The sequence below is a fragment of the Osmerus eperlanus genome, chromosome 6 (assembly GCF_963692335.1).
Source record: "Osmerus eperlanus chromosome 6, fOsmEpe2.1, whole genome shotgun sequence".
In the NCBI taxonomy this organism is placed as follows: domain Eukaryota; kingdom Metazoa; phylum Chordata; class Actinopteri; order Osmeriformes; family Osmeridae; genus Osmerus; species Osmerus eperlanus.
The window spans coordinates 21,155,517-21,174,534 of NC_085023.1; the positions used below are offsets into that span (position 1 = coordinate 21,155,517).

Here is a 19,018-nt window from a genome sequence, read left to right on the forward strand (position 1 = left end):
GCAGCTAGAAGCTGTTCACGTCCAAACCCCAAGTACACGCCAACGTCGGCCTGTATACTAAATATATCAGATGAACTTGGAATGACAGTAAACAAGCTTTCTGCTTTTAGAACTGGTGTGATGCCTCAGTAAGGATCCACATATGTGAATGATGTCAATATTTTACTACTTTCCTCTGCTCTGTCATTTGAATGTTTGGTTTTACAGTAATCGTGTTCGTGCTTTTGAACACTTTCTTGCTCCCATGTTATTCCTATGCCCCCCCTCCCTCTTCCTGTGATAAGGACTATAGGATATCCATTCTAAGCTGACCAGAGCTATATTGATCAGAATCTGTCTTTGTCAGTAGGTTTTTTTTCAATATATTATAGTGCTAACAGTGAGATAGTGGGGAATAACGTTTTCATTATAATGGAATTGATTGAATTATTATTTATAGTTTACAAAGTTTTAAATCAGGATTGAAAAGTAGTGCAAAGGGTTATGAAAACAGTTGAGACACTCTGGGATACAAAACACCTCACCTGAGGATCTCCTACTTTTCACCCTTCCAATGTGTCCATGTCGCAATCTACATGTTACTTTGCTATGAGTGCAAAGCTTTTAGCCTATTTTAGTTGAATTACAGGCTCATCGAGTTTATTTCTAGAGAGGAAGATAATTTTCCCCAATCTCTCAAGGTCACGTTTGAGATAGAAATGCATGTTAGACGCTCTCCTCCGCAAAGTGTGTGTTTTTAACGCAGTCCCTGGTTGAATCAATTGCCGTCCAACATCTGTACTACTTAAACCACTTTAAAACGAGGGGAAAACATCAACACATTGAAATCTGGCCAATTACTTATCCCGTCAGCAGGTAATCAGCTGAAAAGAACACACGGTTGATTGAATTAGGGTATGTTAGGAGATTCAACGAATAATAGAATTTCACACAAAAATCTGCATATGCTTCACTGTGCCTTGTAGCTGATAGTAAAGGGCTTGGCCTGTTTTATGTCTGTGGCTGTGTGTGTGTGTGTGTGACTGGGTGTGTGGCTGTGTGTGTGTGGCTGTGTGTGTGTGTGTGACTGGGTGTGTGGCTGGGTGTGTGTGGCTGTGTGTGTGTGTGGCTGGGTGTGTGGCTGTGTGTGTGTGTGTGACTGGGTGTGTGTGTGGCTGTGTGTGTGACTGGGTGTGTGGCTGGGTGTGTGTGTGTGACTGGGTGTGTGGCTGTGTGTGTGTGTGTGTGTGTGACTGTGTGTGTGTGTGTGGCTGGGTGTGTGTGGCTGGGTGTGTGTGGCTGTGTGTGTGTGGCTGGGTGTGTGTGGCTGTGTGTGTGTGTGTGGCTGGGGTGGCTGGGTGTGTGTGGCTGTGTGTGTGTGTGTGTGTGTGGCTGGGTGTGTGTGGCTGTGTGTGTGTGTGTGTGTGTGGCTGGTTGTGTGTGTGTGTGTGGCTGGGTGTGTGTGTGTGTGTGGCTGGGGTGGCAGGCTGGGGAGTGTGTGTGTGGCTGGTTGTGTGTGTGTGTGTGGCTGGTTGTGTGTGTGTGTGTGGCTGGGTGTGTGTGTGTGTGTGGCTGGGTGTGTGTGTGTGTGTGGCTGGGTGTGTGTGTGTGTGTGGCTGGGTGTGTGTGTGTGTGTGGCTGGGTGTGTGTATGTGTGTGGCTGGGGTGGCAGGCTGGGGAGTGTGTGTGTGGCTGGTTGTGTGTGTGTGTGTGGCTGGTTGTGTGTGTGTGTGTGGCTGGGGTGGCTGGGTGTGTGTGTGTGGCTGGGGTGGCTGGGTGTGTGTGTGTGGCTGGGTGTGTGTGTGTGTGGCTGGGGTGGCAGGCTGGGGAGTGTGTGTGTGGCTGGTTGTGTGTGTGTGTGTGGCTGGGGTGGCAGGCTGGGGAGTGTGTGTGTGGCTGGTTGTGTGTGTGTGTGTGGCTGGGGTGGCTGGGTGTGTGTGTGTGGCTGGTTGTGTGTGTGTGTGTGGCTGGGGTGGCAGGCTGGGGAGTGTGTGTGTGGCTGGTTGTGTGTGTGTGTGTGGCTGGGGTGGCTGGGTGTGTGTGTGTGGCTGGTTGTGTGTGTGTGTGTGGCTGGTTGTGTGTGTGTGTGTGGCTGGTTGTGTGTGTGTGTGTGGCTGGTTGTGTGTGTGTGTGTGGCTGGGTGTGTGTGTGTGTGTGGCTGGGTGTGTGTGTGTGTGTGGCTGGGTGTGTGTGTGTGTGTGGCTGGGTGTGTGTGTGTGTGTGGCTGGGTGTGTGTGTGTGTGTGGCTGGGTGTGTGTGTGTGTGTGTGTGTGTGTGTGTGTGTGGCTGGGTGTGTGTGTGTGGCTGGTTGTGTGTGTGTGTGTGGCTGGGTGTGTGTGTGTGTGTGTGTGTGTGTGTGTGTGGCTGGGTGTGTGTGTGTGTGTGGCTGGGTGTGTGTGTGTGTGTGGCTGGGTGTGTGTGTGTGTGTGGCTGGTTGTGTGTGTGTGTGTGTGTGTGTGTGTGTGTGTGTGTGTGTGGCTGGGTGTGTGTGTGTGTGTGGCTGGGTGTGTGTGTGTGTGTGGCTGGGTGTGTGTGTGTGTGTGGCTGGGTGTGTGTGTGTGTGTGGCTGGGTGTGTGTGTGTGTGTGTGTGGCTGGGTGTGTGTGTGTGTGTGGCTGGTTGTGTGTGTGTGTGTGTGGCTGGGTGTGTGTGTGTGTGTGGCTGGGTGTGTGTGTGTGTGTGTGTGTGGCTGGGTGTGTGTGTGTGTGTGGCTGGTTGTGTGTGTGTGTGTGTGTGTGTGTGTGTGTGTGGCTGGGTGTGTGTGTGTGTGTGGCTGGGTGTGTGTGTGTGTGTGTGTGTGGCTGGGTGTGTGTGTGTGTGTGGCTGGGTGTGTGTGTGTGTGTGGCTGGGTGTGTGTGTGGCTGGGTGTGTGTGTGTGTGTGTGGCTGGGTGTGTGTGTGTGTGTGTGTGTGTGTGTGTGGCTGGTTGTGTGTGTGTGTGTGTGTGTGTGTGTGTGGCTGGGTGTGTGTGTGTGTGTGGCTGGGTGTGTGTGTGTGTGTGTGTGTGGCTGGGTGTGTGTGTGTGTGTGGCTGGGTGTGTGTGTGTGTGTGGCTGGGTGTGTGTGTGTGTGGCTGGGTGTGTGTGTGTGTGTGTGTGTGTGTGGCTGGTTGTGTGTGTGTGTGTGGCTGGGTGTGTGTGTGTGTGTGTGTGTGTGTGTGTGGCTGGTTGTGTGTGTGTGTGTGGCTGGGTGTGTGTGTGTGTGTGTGTGTGTGTGTGTGTGTGTGTGTGTGTGTGTGTGTGTGTGTGTGTGTGGCTGGGTGTGTGTGTGTGTGTGTGTGTGTGTGTGTGTGTGTGTGTGTGTGTGGCTGGTTGTGTGTGTGTGTGTGGCTGGGTGTGTGTGTGTGTGGCTGGGTGTGTGTCTCAGCTAGGATGCCTGGGGTCTGATGATGATGTGGCAGTGTGACCCCTGCTGACCTGCCTCGACCCCGCTCCCTCACTCAGTCACTCACGCCATCTCACCGGGGTCAGAAAAGCTATCAGCAGGACGAGATGTCCATGCACACAAAACGTCTCAGGTCTTCTCTAACACTAAGTTCACTAATGCGTTCCCCTTTTTATAAAAGCGATCATTACACACGAGAGCAGGTGCAGTGTGGTTTTACTGAATGCTGTAGAGCCCTTTGTCATGTAATGCATCACCCCGGGTTAAATTTACATTCCAAAAGATGCCTGTATCAAAGGCCCTCGGTATGACCTCATCCCTGACCGGTAGCTAACCATGGTCCCTCTCGATCAGAACCATTAGAAGGATCGAACAAGTACGGTGCATGTGACCCTTTGACTGATTGCAGGTCACAGGGGTCAGGTCAGGCCCAGTTCAAGCAACAGAGTTGGTGAAAAATGGTCTGGTCACAGAGCAGGGCAGCATCAGGGAATCTGATAGTCGACCAGTCCTGGAGAAAGGATACTCTGAAAACAAACGGCCTGGCTTTCATTAGAAGATCTATGGGATGTGAAGCGGCAAAGTAAAGAAGAAGAATGTGCCAGAGCAAGACAGGTCAGATGTGGAGCTAAATGCATCTTGAGAATCACAATACTTGAGTATTACATTTAGTCATTTTTACATTTACATTTATTATAGAGGTCGTCTGTGAGACTCTGGATTAGTATCATTCTATTCCAATTCATAGTGTTCTCTTTTACATACTGTACCAGAAACTACTGTACAGTCCTGCTAACTGTGTTGTATCTTTACACATCAATACCTTTCTGATGGATCTACAAACTGGAATTGTCCAAATCTAGCTTCAAAACGAAAAACCTAATGTGCTCATGGTTTCTGTTTTCATTTAACAAAATAAAAATGTGAAAGTAGAAGAAATCCAATATGATCCCTGTTAGAAAGTTGAACCTCCTCTCCAAATGCACCAGTGTTGATTTTGTCTCATTTCACCAGAGAACTCCTACTTTCAAAAACCCAAATCAAAAGCTACTTTGCCTCCCCTGCATCCTCGTCCAAAACATCTTGCACATCAAACACAGAAGCCTCTCATTTATCGGCTTCTAAATGCTGGAGTGAAACTGAGGTCTGGAGCCAAACCCAGGCTCTGTGCTAGGCCTCCCACAATGCTTGCACTCTTGCCAAAGTTTATGCATGTGTGTGTGTCTCGGTGGGTGTGTGTGTGTCGGTGCATGTGCATCTGGGTGTGGTCTGCGAGAAAGTATATGTGTGTGAGTGTATGTTTGTGCAGTAGGGGAAAAAGCAAGAGTGTAAAAACTTTCTCCACAATATCACCTCTCAGCTCGAGGTCATCTGCTTCCATACATCTCATCCTGAATTATAGGAGACACACTGTTTTAAAGACCAAGACTTGATAACAAGTTAAGGATGTTTTCAGTACACAAAACCACAAGCATCCTAAAAAAGAGCAGCCACAACATCATTCATCTCCATCTGACAGCTGAAGTGGTAAAGTGGATCCATGTCGGCCTGCAGCCTCACGCACACACACCTGTGTGTGTTTAATGACAGTGATGAGCACACTGCAACAACAACCAAAAACAGACATGTTGTAAAGGAGGCCTTGCCGTCCGAGCCCTGAGCATCGCTTTGTGATCTCTCAGCCATCACAGAGCAGAAGACAGAGCCAGTCATCTGCGCAGATATCACACATCGTGTGAGTCAAGTGACATGATCTCACGCACACACACACACCCCCCGCCACCCCCCTCCCTCCCACCAACTCTTTCAAAGATCCTGCTGTTACTTTGTCTTTCTCTGTTCTAACACGCGAGAGGACCGCTGTTCTGTCTCACACAGTCCCCCCTGTCCCTTGCCCTCCGTACCCCACACCTCCCAGGCCAGAGGAGAGAGGGAAAGGACTCCGTACCCCACACCTCCCAGGCCAGAGAAGAGAGGGAAAGGACTCCGTACCCCACACCTCCCAGGCCAGAGGAGAGAGGGAAAGGACTCCGTACCCCACACCTCCCTGGCCAGAGGAGAGAGGGAAAAGAGAGAAGAAGAGAATCCTCCAGGCCAGCAGGACGTCGATCAGAGAGTGATGGGTGTCTGCAAGGGGGGGTACCCTCCTCTCTCCTCCCAGTCTGAGCTGCCCCAGGCCCCAGGACCCTGGACCCAGGCCCCTGGACCCAGACTGTCTCCTCGCGTTACTCAGTGACCTGAAACCACAGGCCCCCAAATCCTTCCCCCCTCCTCTGTCTTCTTAATGAATCCAATTTTTTGCCTGAGAGCACAAAGCCTGCACATACATCCATCGCCGCTCCAAATTACCTGACATTAATACAAATTAACAAGAGCCCGCGCCAGCCTGCGATGCCACACAATGACAACACATCTGCATCACTGTGGGAGCGCAGGGAGGAGCCGGGCGCACCACAACAACGTTCGATCGAACGTAAAATAGGACACAAACAAAAGCAGGGGGAGAACCGACCGTGTTTGCGCCAATATTACACAAACTATGCGTAATATGTTAGGAAAATATCTATATAATTGACTCTGCTTCTAGGCTGCCATTAATGATGCCATCCATTAAGTGGTTTAAATGATGTGGCAAGAGGCCGTATATCTCCAGGTGCCCTTTATGAGATCAACACCCCGTCCCCTTCAGAACCTAATCGACTCTCAGCTCTATGTGTCCAGGAAGTCCGATGCGAAGAATAATTATTTCATTCCTAAAGGTCCTCAGTGTCCCATCGCCTCCATTACCCCAAGCAGAGCAGCAGATCTGGAGCGGGAGGATCGGACTCCTCTTCGATCTGCTCTTTACTCTCATTTATGTAAAGCCAGCTTTAAATGTCAGTACAGTATTTGCATGCCAATGGGCCTAAATCTCCAGCTCATTATTTTCCCATGCCGACAGCCTAATCACGTGCGAGTGGAGCCCACTTTGCTTACCTCACGCTGGGCACAGACGGCACATGCAGAGGAGCGCAGAAAGGTCGGTGAAGGGTTTGTCTAAAGCAGTCCTGCTCTCTCTCTCTCTCTCTCTGAGAAAAACTGCGAACCCGGGTAATCAGATAGGAAAACTTATTTATTGATGTTCCGCAAACAGCATCTGGAGTAAGCTGATGTGAAACTAAGGCCGTAAGGGAATTATATAAATGACATGTTGCATTTTTATTTTTTGGCTTGGAATCTGACATTCTTGTCCATCAAGCCTAAAAGATCATAGAATATCTCCCTGGTTGACAGATCTGACATTACCCCACTGACAGCCTGACCTTCATCCAGACCTGGTCTGAGGACACAGTCCCAGCCCCTGCCTCCCAGGAAACTGCAACTCCCACAGCCTGTCTGGAGCAGACACTCAGACAGCACCACCAGCCCACGGCTACCCTCGTTCCCTGACTTGTCTCTCTGGGGGCGAGGAGCACTGTAAGGACACAGTACCTCATATTCATGGGTGTCAGCACCTTTTAGGACTGTAAATACAGCCTGTCGCCATTTATCAGACCACTGGAAGCTGGGTCAAGACACTTCAAGGCCTCCCATTATTTGCCTTGTCCTCAAACTAGCAATCTTAGCATTAGGTCACTGTCCAAGGTGGTTATGTACTTTGACAGGAGGGGTTAGCTTCACTGAATAAGTTATTAGTACTTGTAGAGTTGAAGTAGTTCAAGAGTTGCAGTCTTCCATAAAGAGTTTCCAAACTGTATGGGACAGGGTTGAGGGCGATTACATCACTCTGAGAAGGCAAGGATGCAGCTAGCTAGCGATCCACGGCTCCTAGGAGTGAGGAAAGTGACAGCACTGTCACACTGCAACTTAGCAAGTTAGCGCACGGCTACACTGAAGAGGGGCCAGCGACTAAGCACAGGCAGATCTCACACACACACACACACTCGCAAAAACATGCACACGCACACGCTTGGTGTGAGTGCAGAGGAAGTGGAGGATGGAGGGATGGAAGAATGGGGGATTAATTAAAAGCTGCTGTCGGTGTGGTGGGCTGGCGACACGCAGCAGCTTCACGATTACTGAGATCTCTGTGTGAGAGGAGGCAACTCCCACTTCTCATTTCCTGCACATCACAAGGGGAGTCCTAAGGAGGCCGTCTGTCGCTCAAATACCAAGAAAGAGATTCCATTTTAATTTGGAGGAGTTTTGGAAGTCTGAAGGAAGCACAAGGGCGGGGAAAGGGGGGAGATGGAAAATATATTCATATTTTTTTGGTATAAAAGTCTACTGAGTCCATTTCAATCTAACATTTTACTTCAGGGTCAAAAGAAGTAAGCCACTGTAATCCGCAGATCTCGACAGCTTAAAACCTGCGTGTGTCTGCAGAGCTGAGAGAAGAGTGTGGTCATGGACACGATGACCCAACCACAGATTAAACAGACATCTGTCCTGCCACAACTCTGCTTTCTTGTATTTTCAGGAATTTTCCATCGTACGGCGATGATAACATGGGGAGGGGTCTGTTGTTCCGCAAAACTGTCGAGACAACAAATCTTTGATGCAGATTCAACATCCAGATGTCATACTTTCTCTCCACACAGAGCAAATCAAAACACCTACTCGTGTTTTTGAGAGATTTGGGGAAATTCAAAACAAGCTTTGCCTCGACTTAACGAATTCCAGAGAGAGCTGAGATTTCAAGGTTTGCCAGAGGGTGGAATCTTCCGTCAGGTCTGGTGTGATGGTTTCACCCCCGTTTCAGATGTTCGTTATTCAAGGTGATAGTTTGGGTGCGAGGCACAGACACATGCTCTAAAGCGAGAGCAGCTGTGGGGAACTGGGTCTTATTTAGCCAGTTTCTCTGGAAGAACGATAACTACTACTGTAGTTTTAGGCTATTGTTTAATTTCATTTCCTCATCACCTGAAATGGCACTCGGATGATTGGTTTTTGAAGACAATGATTAATAAGTCATCTTTTTTCACTTGTGAGAGATTGTACCCTCTTTTAATCCGATATCAACCTGAACAACTGCTAAATTAAACCTTGTCAAGAATCAAATGAAAATTTAATATTACCACAAGCTTTTAGCCGTAGTAATTATTTCTCTACTTGAATATGCAGACATTTCATTTAAACAAAAACTCTGACAAAGTTCTCTATTTCAGAAAACACTGGGAGTCCTGGCAGCCCCATTCTTCATCCTCTAATAATAGTCAGGATTATTTTTAGCGGGGAAGATAACTGACGATAAAGAGTTGTGTTGATGGCAATAGTGTGTTAATGTGATTATAGAGTGCATGCTATACAGATGACACAATTTCTAGATGGATTCTGATTAAAGCTGAGACAGTTAGCCTAGTTTTTGGACAGATTTGTGTCCCTATGAAATAATGATCAATGGCAGAACAGACTAGAGCTTTGCAGTTTAATTCCATGTTGTGGCTTCTCTTGTCTGGACAGTGTGAAGATCTTCCCTTGTCCAGCACCAGCTCCTCTCTTCCCTCTCGTCCTCTGGCCCTCATCTAGGATTCCAAACCGGTCTATTTGTCTGTTCCTTGTGATGTTCGTCTTGTTGACGTTAAATTCATGGCCTCTACAAAGTTAATCGAGACACCGTTACACTTCAAAATACATCTTAAATCGGATTCAGCGCTGTGAATCAGTGATTGGTTGCTCTGGTCTTAGTCCTGTGGCGAACATACACCCTTATCACTGCCAAGTGTTCCCAGACAATAGCTTATGCGACAAGGGCGATGGCTTTTGTGTAGTCACCAGAAGCACACAATAGGACCAGGAGTTTGGTCATTAATCACTTAGTCGCCTGCTTGTGTGCAAACATGACAGTGGGGCAGGGCAGGAACAGAGAGGGGCAGATCTTTGGATCATGGACGTTTACCCCAGGAGCCCCAATGGACTTGAATGAAGAGATCCCACACACTCATGGTTGCCAGGTCACTAATCAAATTATGTTGATAGCCAAGGTTAGCACAAGGCACAACAGACTTCATTTAGTGTTCCCCACCCCTATTGTGGATTTGATAGGACATCAGTGGAGGTCCACAACAAAACATTAAACCTCTTTATTTGAAACATTTAAGTCCTTCCCCTGAATGAATAAGGTGACTTTAGGAGGAAGCAGAAACTGCCCAGCAGTGTGTGTGTGTAGTTAGTGAGGGAACTTTTGTAGCACTAGTTGTGAATGCCAGAAAACTATGCAAATGAAAATGCAAATCATCATCAGATGCCAGATGGTCATGGTTTTGGGCAAATTCACTTAGTCGGGCATAAGTAATGCCTCACATTATAAGCATGGCCAGTCCATTATTAGATAACACGTGCATAAGAGCAGGAGGGGAATGCCAAGGTGAGATCCATCCATCCATCACCAGGGGGATCATTTGGTTAGACGTCTCTTGGGGCAATCTAACGTAGACCTGGCACTTGGTCAGGCAGGACTGTGTGTGTGTGTGTGTGTGTGTCTCTCTGTCTGTGTGTGTGTGTGTCTGTCTGTCTGTCTGTCTGTGTGTGTGTGTGTGTGTCTGTCTCTCTGTCTGTGTGTGTGTGTGTCCATCTCGAGTCCCCAAAGAAGCCAGTTCCTTCACTGTGCATTATTTTTATTACCCCTGTGATGACAGAGTGTAGATGGCAGGTGTGTGTGTTGAGGTGTGTGTCGGAGAGGGAGCGAGGAGTCTTAGATCCTTAGGGGAACTTAGGAGCAACATGACAAAGCTTGTAATGCCAAACTCCCCCAAAGGCCCGACGTAGAGAGAGAGCAGCAGGTCCACTCTGGACAGCCTCTCCTCTGGGGTCATCCGCCAACTCCCAGAACACACAAAGCTACCGTCTGTCGCCACAAAACACACCAGAATGGCCAGAAGCCGATTGCCACATGGCCATCGCAGTCTCTTTCGTCAATGTTTGGAATTCAGAGCGAGCAACATGGAGACATCATCTTTCAACAATAGGAGTTTTGTTCTGGGCTATTTACCGACTGACTAAATGTATAGGGCTGTTTTTCCCTTAAGTGCTGGCGAGCAGGAAAAAAACTCCACGCTTCAACACATAGAGTTGTCCAGAGGTGCAGTTAATTTCAGCGGTTTGAATGAGCATTTGATGGAGCGTAAAAAAACGAATTTTCAGCACGGGGTTCTCTGCTTTGTAAAAACGGTAATTTCAGTGGCAGTTAGAGCTGGAGTTTCACCCCACATGGAATCTGAATATAAAGAGGGTTCTACATTAAGTCCGTTTTATGAGAGCCTTGAGAACACAGCGTTTCTCTGAGAGTGATTACCTGAAACCTTAGAAGGACAGACTTATCCAGACCCTTATGGTTCCACACCCTTGAGTGGGGTAGGGTGGGCGGCCGCATGACTTGGCGGAGCCTAAACAGTGGTCTGGCTTGTTCATGCTTGGCCATATGCACCCAGCATACTAAACACAGTGAAGGTGAACAGCCATGACCATTTCCAGATGAGAAAAGACCAGAATATCTATCATTCCCTCAATTCAAGCTACCTTGCACTTCTGTTGTCTATGCTGTGTGTCCCATCACCTGAACACTGGGGACTATCTCTGCATGAGAATGCTCTTAACTGTTTATAGATAGAAACTGTACATTCTAAAGAGCTGTTTTCTTGTCACACAGACATCCACAAAGGTAAGGCTCTGCTCTGGCATGACTGCTGAGTACAACAGCGTACAGAGAGGCTATGCATCAACACTGCAGAGCACAGATTAACACTTCGTCCCAGACTGCCAATGGGGAGGATAAATGTCTTCAGTATTGATTGAGAAATCTAGCAGAAGAATGGACTTCATCGGACTCCTTTCATTAACAGACAACAATTAGCAAATGCTATAACAGATAACAGATGTTCTCTGAAAGGAGAAAGGATTCCTCTCTGCTTTCGTGAATCGCCATGATGCCAAAGTCAAGAAGATTAAACGTTTTACTGCAGTGCCTGTGTTTGTAAAGGGAGAACACGAAGTGCCTGTGTTTGTAAAGGGAGAACACGAAGTGCCTGTGTTTGTAAGGGGAGAACACGAAGGCTTCAACACGGTCATCTTCCCAGTGCATGAGCATGACCACCTCACATCCCACTACAGCCTCCACAGAGACAGAGAGAGACACAGAGAGAGAGAGAGACAGAGAGAGAGAGAGAGAGAGAGAGAGAGAGAGAGAGAGAGAGAGAGAGAGAGAGAGAGAGAGAGAGACAGAGACAGAGACAGAGAGAGAGAGAGAGAAAGAGACAAAGAGAGAGACAGAGAGAGACAAAGAGAGGAAAAGAAAGAGAGAGAGATAGAGAGACAAAGAGCAACAGAGAGAGTGACTCTAATAATCCCTAATGTACTTCCTCCAGGCAGCAGCCATCTGTGGCCTCCCGTCGCGACTCTACCTGACAGGGTGAAAGTCTCTGAGCCACTTAACAGCAGTGTCGACGTCTTCTTTAAAAGAATGCTTCATTAAGTGAAACAGGCAGCGATGACACACTCAGCTGGGGTGAGAGGGTGGCAGCAGATGTTTCGGGTCGAGAATAGACATGGAAGTTGACACCACAGAGGAAAAAAGTTGAAATAAATAAATACTAAAAGTTGGCACGAAATAAGGTGAGGCTGTTAATGTCTTTTGTCAAACCTGTGAAGTTTGAGCGAAGGTAGAAGGCAATCTCTCAATGCTGTGTGTAGGACGAACGACAGCAGGTCATACAGCTACATAGCATGAGAACCACCCCCCTACTGACTTCTGTTCTGGTGTCGCACACTACTGAGAGTTCCGGACTTCACACAGCATTTAAAGTGTCAGTTGACGAGTAATCAGCATCAGCATCAGAATCAGCATCAGAATCAGCATCAGAATTCGGTTTATTCGCCATGTATGTTATACAAACACAGAATTTACTGTGGCAGGGAGGTGCAAAACACTAAACATATACAGATCTTAAATTAGGAGTAGCTGGAACAGGGAGTGACCAGGGTGGGAGGGGTCGGCCACAATCTTCCTCGCACGCCTCAGTACATACAATACATTACATCCACCAGTGTAATCTAACATATACTGTAAATACAGTACTCTCAGAGAACCTTCTGGGCTCTGAGACGCCTTTGGCAGACAGATATGTCGCTGGCCTGGAGGAACGCAGCCTGCTTGGGTTCATTATGTTTTTTTAGAGCGACTGAATAAATGAGAATACAGAGAGATCCACTTTGACTCGGAAACTGCTGAGGAGCTATCAGGCCCAGCCACGATGCTACATCGAAGACCGGTGGGTTTTTAGAAAGAGTCCATCAGTCAACCGCTGTGAACTGAAGCTTGCCTGCAATTGCTGTCCTTTCACTTAATCCTTTCATTAAGATAGCATCTGCAATGTCTCTTGACATGTAATTCCACAGCCCAAATGGAAAACCTTGAAGAACAAGTCACAAGATCTCGAGTTAACAAGTGACGGATGAAGGAGCGTGTTTTCTAAAGAGATGTGTTTACAGTACATGGTGGAGAGACATCCTGAAGGCACAGAGTTGATGCTCCTGGATCAGCGAGGAGCAGCTCCGACAATCATCCGTCTTTCTGGGTTATTCCAAAAGATGAAGCCGAGCTACGTAAAAAAATTTACCTGAAAGTAGAAGGCTCCCTTTTCACGACGGAGGATTGCTCGGCTTACAGTGTGAATGTTTTATATCTAATTTCAAGTGCAAGTCAGCAAAAACTTCCATTTTTTATCCTGATTTCAGAGGGGTGTTATGTGTGAGATGCAGACTGGTGGAGGTGTGAAAAGCAATGGCGCTCAGATAATGTACCTGACGAGGCCATTCCGCTGTCTGGCTTCATTTCAGTGAAGAGCCTCATTAGTCTAAGCCTCCAAAATGGCGCTCGACCCATTTTCCTTAACCTGTTTACGCTCCTGTTTCGCCCGCGAGACAAAAATGCTGCCTCCCCCTTCCTCAGTTACGACGCACTAAATTCTAAAAAATATATTTTTTAGACGCTACACATGTTATACATCGTTGGAAAGCTACGATTCTTGTGCTTCCATTGAAATAAACCAATTCAAGATCAAGTCGCAATAGCAAGCAAAGTCAACGTCTTTTTCCGGTGAACATTCCTTCAACAATGCCAAAGAAAAAAGTTGTACTCACCCTAAGTTGTTCAAATAGGTCCAGGTGTGCAAATCATGCCATCAAAACTTGATCTGCGTAAGTCCCAAGGGTTCAAAGTATCTAACCATGTAAAGTAATTCGTCCAAATACAATGTTTTACGTTCATGAATAGCCATTATCCTTTGTTTCATTATGCAAGTTAGCCGACGGAAGAAACAACTTGTTCACATAAAAGTGTTATTTTCTCCGATTTATCAACGGAGTATTTACAAAATGAAGGTCTCAAAATGTCCGTTGAACCCTCCCCTTTTGATTGACACCTTGTTCGACCCAATAGGAGCTTCCATGCCCCGTTGACAGCCCTCTAAAGCCAACTAGGTCTGTGCGTCCTGCCCCCCCCCCGCCCCCCCCCCCCACACTCGTTCTAAACAAATTTCTCGAACTGGCTTCGACTGGCTCTGAAATTAGCTCGTTAGCCTTGTAGCTGACAGCTAGCTGAAAATGCCAATACCTCATTTGTATGCGTCTGTGGAGCCTTCAAAATAACAGTCGATTGCGCAATATGGTTGACAGAATCAGTGTTCTTTGTGCGCCAATCCTTGGAATCAGATAAAGCACTCCAATGTGTTCATGCTTCAGTTTTTGTGTTTCAGTATTACTAATTAGGGATTTAGCTATTATATATGATATTTCTAAGTACCAGAGATGGGCCAGAGATAACAATTATGAAAAATAATACCTTTTTATTTGACCTTGACCTTGGTTACAAAGGGTCATTTTGGAGTCTCCAAAAGACCCTTTTAGAAAATTCCTGGATGTACTCTTATAAAAACATGTGTCAAATATGAATATATTGTGGTATTATGTTTGACTTTTGATTTGAATTGGGTAAGGCTTCAACCTGTGGTCCAATTTAGTCTTCCAGATAATACCTACCACCTCTAGGCCTCTTCAGGCCTCTGTTTTCAAAACAAAATCTAGGCGGAAATAGAAATTTTCACTTTCCTTGTGTTCAAGCTTCTATTACTCAACACTAGAAGGACTGACAGGGGTCCTGACAACAGGGGACATAACTTCAGAGTGTCAGCTTTCAAAAGAGATCATTTACATGCATGTACTCCAAATGGTTCAAGAACAGCTTCCAATTTACTTTGGGTATGCTGTTTAGGCGTTTTCAGGCAAATTTAACAGGAACATGAAAAGGTTAATGGTCATCAAGTGCCAGGATCCATGCTGGGGCCTGGATCACGCGCCATAAACCTCCGATATTAATTAACATCCGTCGCCCACAAACTTTATTGGTCGATGCCTTTTTAATTGACACTTGCAACGACTGACGAATCTGAAAGGTACACCACACTAGAAGAGGGCGCAGAAGACAAATTAAAGTCAATTAGTTTTGAGGGGCAGCCAGGAAGGGAAGGAGAGGAGAGATGGCCGATGCAGATGAGTGGATGAAAGCTCGGCCGAGGAGGAAAGGGTTGTGGTGGGCTGATCTGGGGGACTGAGGGGGGAGACAAGGTGTCTGGAGCTGGGAGATAACAGCAGCCCGAGCAGGCACCATGGTGCTCGGCCCTGTCCTGCTGCTGCAGGGGAAGGGAGCGAGGAGGATGGGCCAGGGGCCAGCCCGTGGCGGGATCGGCCTGGGGCCGGCTCTCTTCCCAGACAAACCCTGCGACACATGCAGAACAAGCTACTTTTGTTCATTATTTACATTCTTGAAGGATTGGAAGGGATGAATTACCGGGCCTGTTTAGGGTCGTCTGGGGGCGGATGAGGAGGTGGGCCAAAATGCAAGACAGGGTAGTCCCGGGAGACTGGGGACGGTCAGACGGGCATGTTCCTCTAATGGAACAGGGCCCCCCTGCTGGGCAGCACCTGGATGGAACAGGGCCCCCCTGCTGGGCAGCACCTGAGGGTGTTTCTGTGTCAGTTTCAGCCAAGGCATCTAGGACAGCCAGCAGGAGAGGAGGCAGGATTCAGGGCAAAACAGCCCAGGTGTTTACTCCCAAACTCCTGCGCTTTGTCAGATGTTGAGAGTTTTGTCTGACAGGAGAGAGCTTGGGAAATCTGGTCTCTCACTTCATGTTTGGAAACATTAATTATTCGTTTGGGTAACATCCAAGAGGATTTTGGAGATAAGATGCTAAACAATTCAATTTTTTCCCCAGAATTGACAACAAAACTTGCCAATGCCTCGTTGAGGGATTCTGAGGACGGGTAGGAACGTCTTCTGCCAATATTTGCAAAGGCTTTGGCTTGTTAACAGGGAGAAAAAGTTACATATTTTCAGACTTGCTGGCACATGTGCACAGATAACAAGCATTATACAGTACCTCTTCATATTCAGCAGGGACTGGAGCGGCAGATTTCTGGCCACAATCTGCAACGTTCTTCTGCGTTCCTTACTCCAAAGCTTTTCATAATGATTTCTTCTTTTTTCTTCCCAGTAAAGTTATAGAATGAGAAAGAAGATTTTTTTTTACTAAGTCTTTGTTCCTCCCTTCTTAAATTTGGCAGGTCTACAGGATACATATGCAATTTATCCCAGCTTTTTCTCCTGAGGTGGAACAGTTTGGCCATAAACTTTTTCTTTGACATTCACAGGAGTAAATCAGGCGCAATTAAAAACAATCACTGCAACTTCTGACCATATGTTGGAGACAAGCATGTAAGGTCTGGCAGGGAATATTCATTATAAAATACTGATGTTTGCCATTTGACAGGTAAGGCAGAATTAATAATGAGCCTGGGGAATTGGCTGAACGGGAGATTTTAAAACACTAACATTAATCGCATCACTTTCCATGCTGCTACATGAGGGTGTTTAACAGCAGTTAACTCAGTGTCTTGTCACTGAATGAACCCAAACACACACACAGTTTGCTCTCTGAATATTTACCAAGAGGGCAGGTTCTTAGTAGGCTTTGGCAGGTTACACAGGCAGCCACAGGCAAGCTGTGCTCCGTCAAGACAGTCGAGGAACTTCAGGTGCCGCCTCCAAGATTCGATGGGCGTACGAAATGAGGTGACAGTTTACTGTGTCAAAGCAGCTCGAGATTTATCTGGCAGGATCGTACGTTTTCCCCTCCCTCTTCCCCACCGGCATCCGCCAGCTCCCATGAGGGACGCAGGGAGAGAGAGGAGATAATGCTGACAGAGCCTGCACTCATATACAACCTTAAATCAAAACCTCCCCTGAGCCTAGGCAACACTTTTAATCATTAGTTTTTTTTTTTTGTGAATTTTTGTATTTTTTTTCCTCCTCTCTCCCCTTTTTGTCATTCCGTATGCTAGCCCAAGGTTTCAGCAGCTTGTGGAAGAAATACCCCGGTCGCATTTATCACAATTTGCCACATGACCATTTCCAAATGACAAGTTAGCTGTTAGCCAGAGCGGTTACCTTGTAGGAAAAACTCACTAGCATGTTTCCTTTAGGGCAAGTAGGCTACTCTGGTAGCTTGTCAGGACAAGTGACAGATGAGGTAAAATGGATGCAGCTACAAGCGTTTCAAACACACGCCCGTCACACGTTACAACAGCGGTCAACATCAACTCCATACTCTGTTGCGGGTATAAACGTAAATTTCACTCAACAACAGCACTCACAGTACGAAGACGTGTATGACACGATATCCTACGGTGCCGTAGTGTTTTCAAATGTGCGTGGGACAGCCTTTTTAATAACTGAGGATGCGGCCGTTTAATAATATTTTGTCAAGAAAAAGTGAGGAGGACAGATATGCCCTTAAAGAAATTGGGTGGGTAATTTTACTCCTGTTTTTAATGAAACTTCCGCCCCCGTGTTTGATAGGAAAGTGTAAAATGTACACAAAATGTGCATAGTGTGCATAGTACCAGGGATGGGAGTGTTTTGAAAGAAGACACACCAGGAGGAACCCGGAGGAACCCAGGAGGAACCCGGAGGATCAGGGCCGTGAGCACAGAGAGAAGCACCCCAGGTCTCATTAACCTTTCCCCTGTAGAGCAAAGGTGACATCGCCATGGCTATTTTATGCAGACTTCATTAATACACTTATTTAATGAACTAATTCCCTGAAATGTGCTCTTTGTTAATGAGGATCCAGAATTTAGCCCCACAATCTGCTTCCATTGTGTGTGTGTAAATATAATGGCTTGTTTGATGCCAACAAGGAAATTATGATTCCCGTAAGTATTTCAATATCCACTGTGGAACACACACCTCAGAACTCCATTGTGTGCTGGTTGAGGGAGGATAGACACATTTGCGACAGTATTGTGTCAGTTATCCTGAAACAAAAGCAGTTGTGTGGTTCCATAGGGTTCATGTTCACTTGTAATTAACTCCTGTCTTCAGAAGGATACAAAAATAAGCCCTAATGAATAACAAAAATGTAAAAAAAGAAAATCCTTCTTTTCATTAAATTGGTTGCCGTTATTACCCACAACTTAGCAGGCTTTTAATAGTTCCACACATCAAAACATTCTTGATATTGAGAGAAAATATATTACAGCCACTCTATCCCAGAATCCCTTGCAGCTACCCAGATACATTAGCGGTATGGGGGTCAAATAATAAATATAATAAACACAGCAAAAATACAGCCCATTCTCTCGGGTTACTGGTTCATGCATGTGGACTAAACAAAAGTCACTACCACAAGCTCAATTTATTCATAAATGTATTCCTGAACTGTTTTTTACTGCATTGAATATGGACTCGCATGTATTTGGTAGTTTAACTAAAGCCATGCGGACTGTGTTGGTGAGAGAGAGGCTGTCTGAGGTGCTGGGGGTGTTCTGGAGGGAGAGAACTCATTTATCATCAGGTGTTTATTATCAATGGGGGTCTTCTCCGACAGGTGCACCCCCCCCCTTCTCACCCCGACACACTGCAGTGCCCATTTGCACTGTCAGCACACACACACACACACACAAACACACTCACTAACACACAAACATACAGTACATACCACTCTGCACACATGGTTATATAGCCCAGAAGCACACACTCGTACCTATGTGTGTGTTTACCACGTAAACACACACGTACATACTGTACATGTAAACACACACACCTCGCTCCTCAGAGCTGCTGACTGCTGACTTGTCTCTGTCCATTAAGCTGGGGAGGACTTGCATCCTTGAAAATATGCGCGTTGACTTTGAGAGTGCATACATTAATACAGATTCAGCAACAGGGATTTCAGTTCCTCCCTGCTCGAATCACTTAGGTATAATTAAACAAGACAATTAATCTCCGACCGGAGCATCTCACGTCTCAGAACAATCGGGGGTCAAAGAGGGAGCGCCGTGAACTTGTTTATATTCCGCAGTACGTTCAATGTCACGGCTGTTTAGAGGCGTTCTGGAACAGAGAATCAGTGTGATTGAATAACAAAGCTTGATATTTGAAGACAGTGGGGGGGGGGGGGGGGAAGTCAGGTGAATTATATATATTTTTTTGCATGCAACAATGATCCTCCATCTGTTTTTCCACAGGAACAGATCCTAATGAAGGGCTCCCAAACCCACTTTTGTTATGTCAACACAGAGTGTGAGAACTGGAGATGAGAGAGTTCCACGTTGTTGACAACAT

General features: G+C 46.7%; 1 protein-coding gene across 1 annotated transcript in view; it reads right to left on the reverse strand.

The window, feature by feature from the left end:
* Positions 1-19,018, reverse strand: part of macrod2 (mono-ADP ribosylhydrolase 2) — a 325,831-nt gene that overhangs the window by 268,706 nt on the left and 38,107 nt on the right. The window lies entirely within an intron of this gene.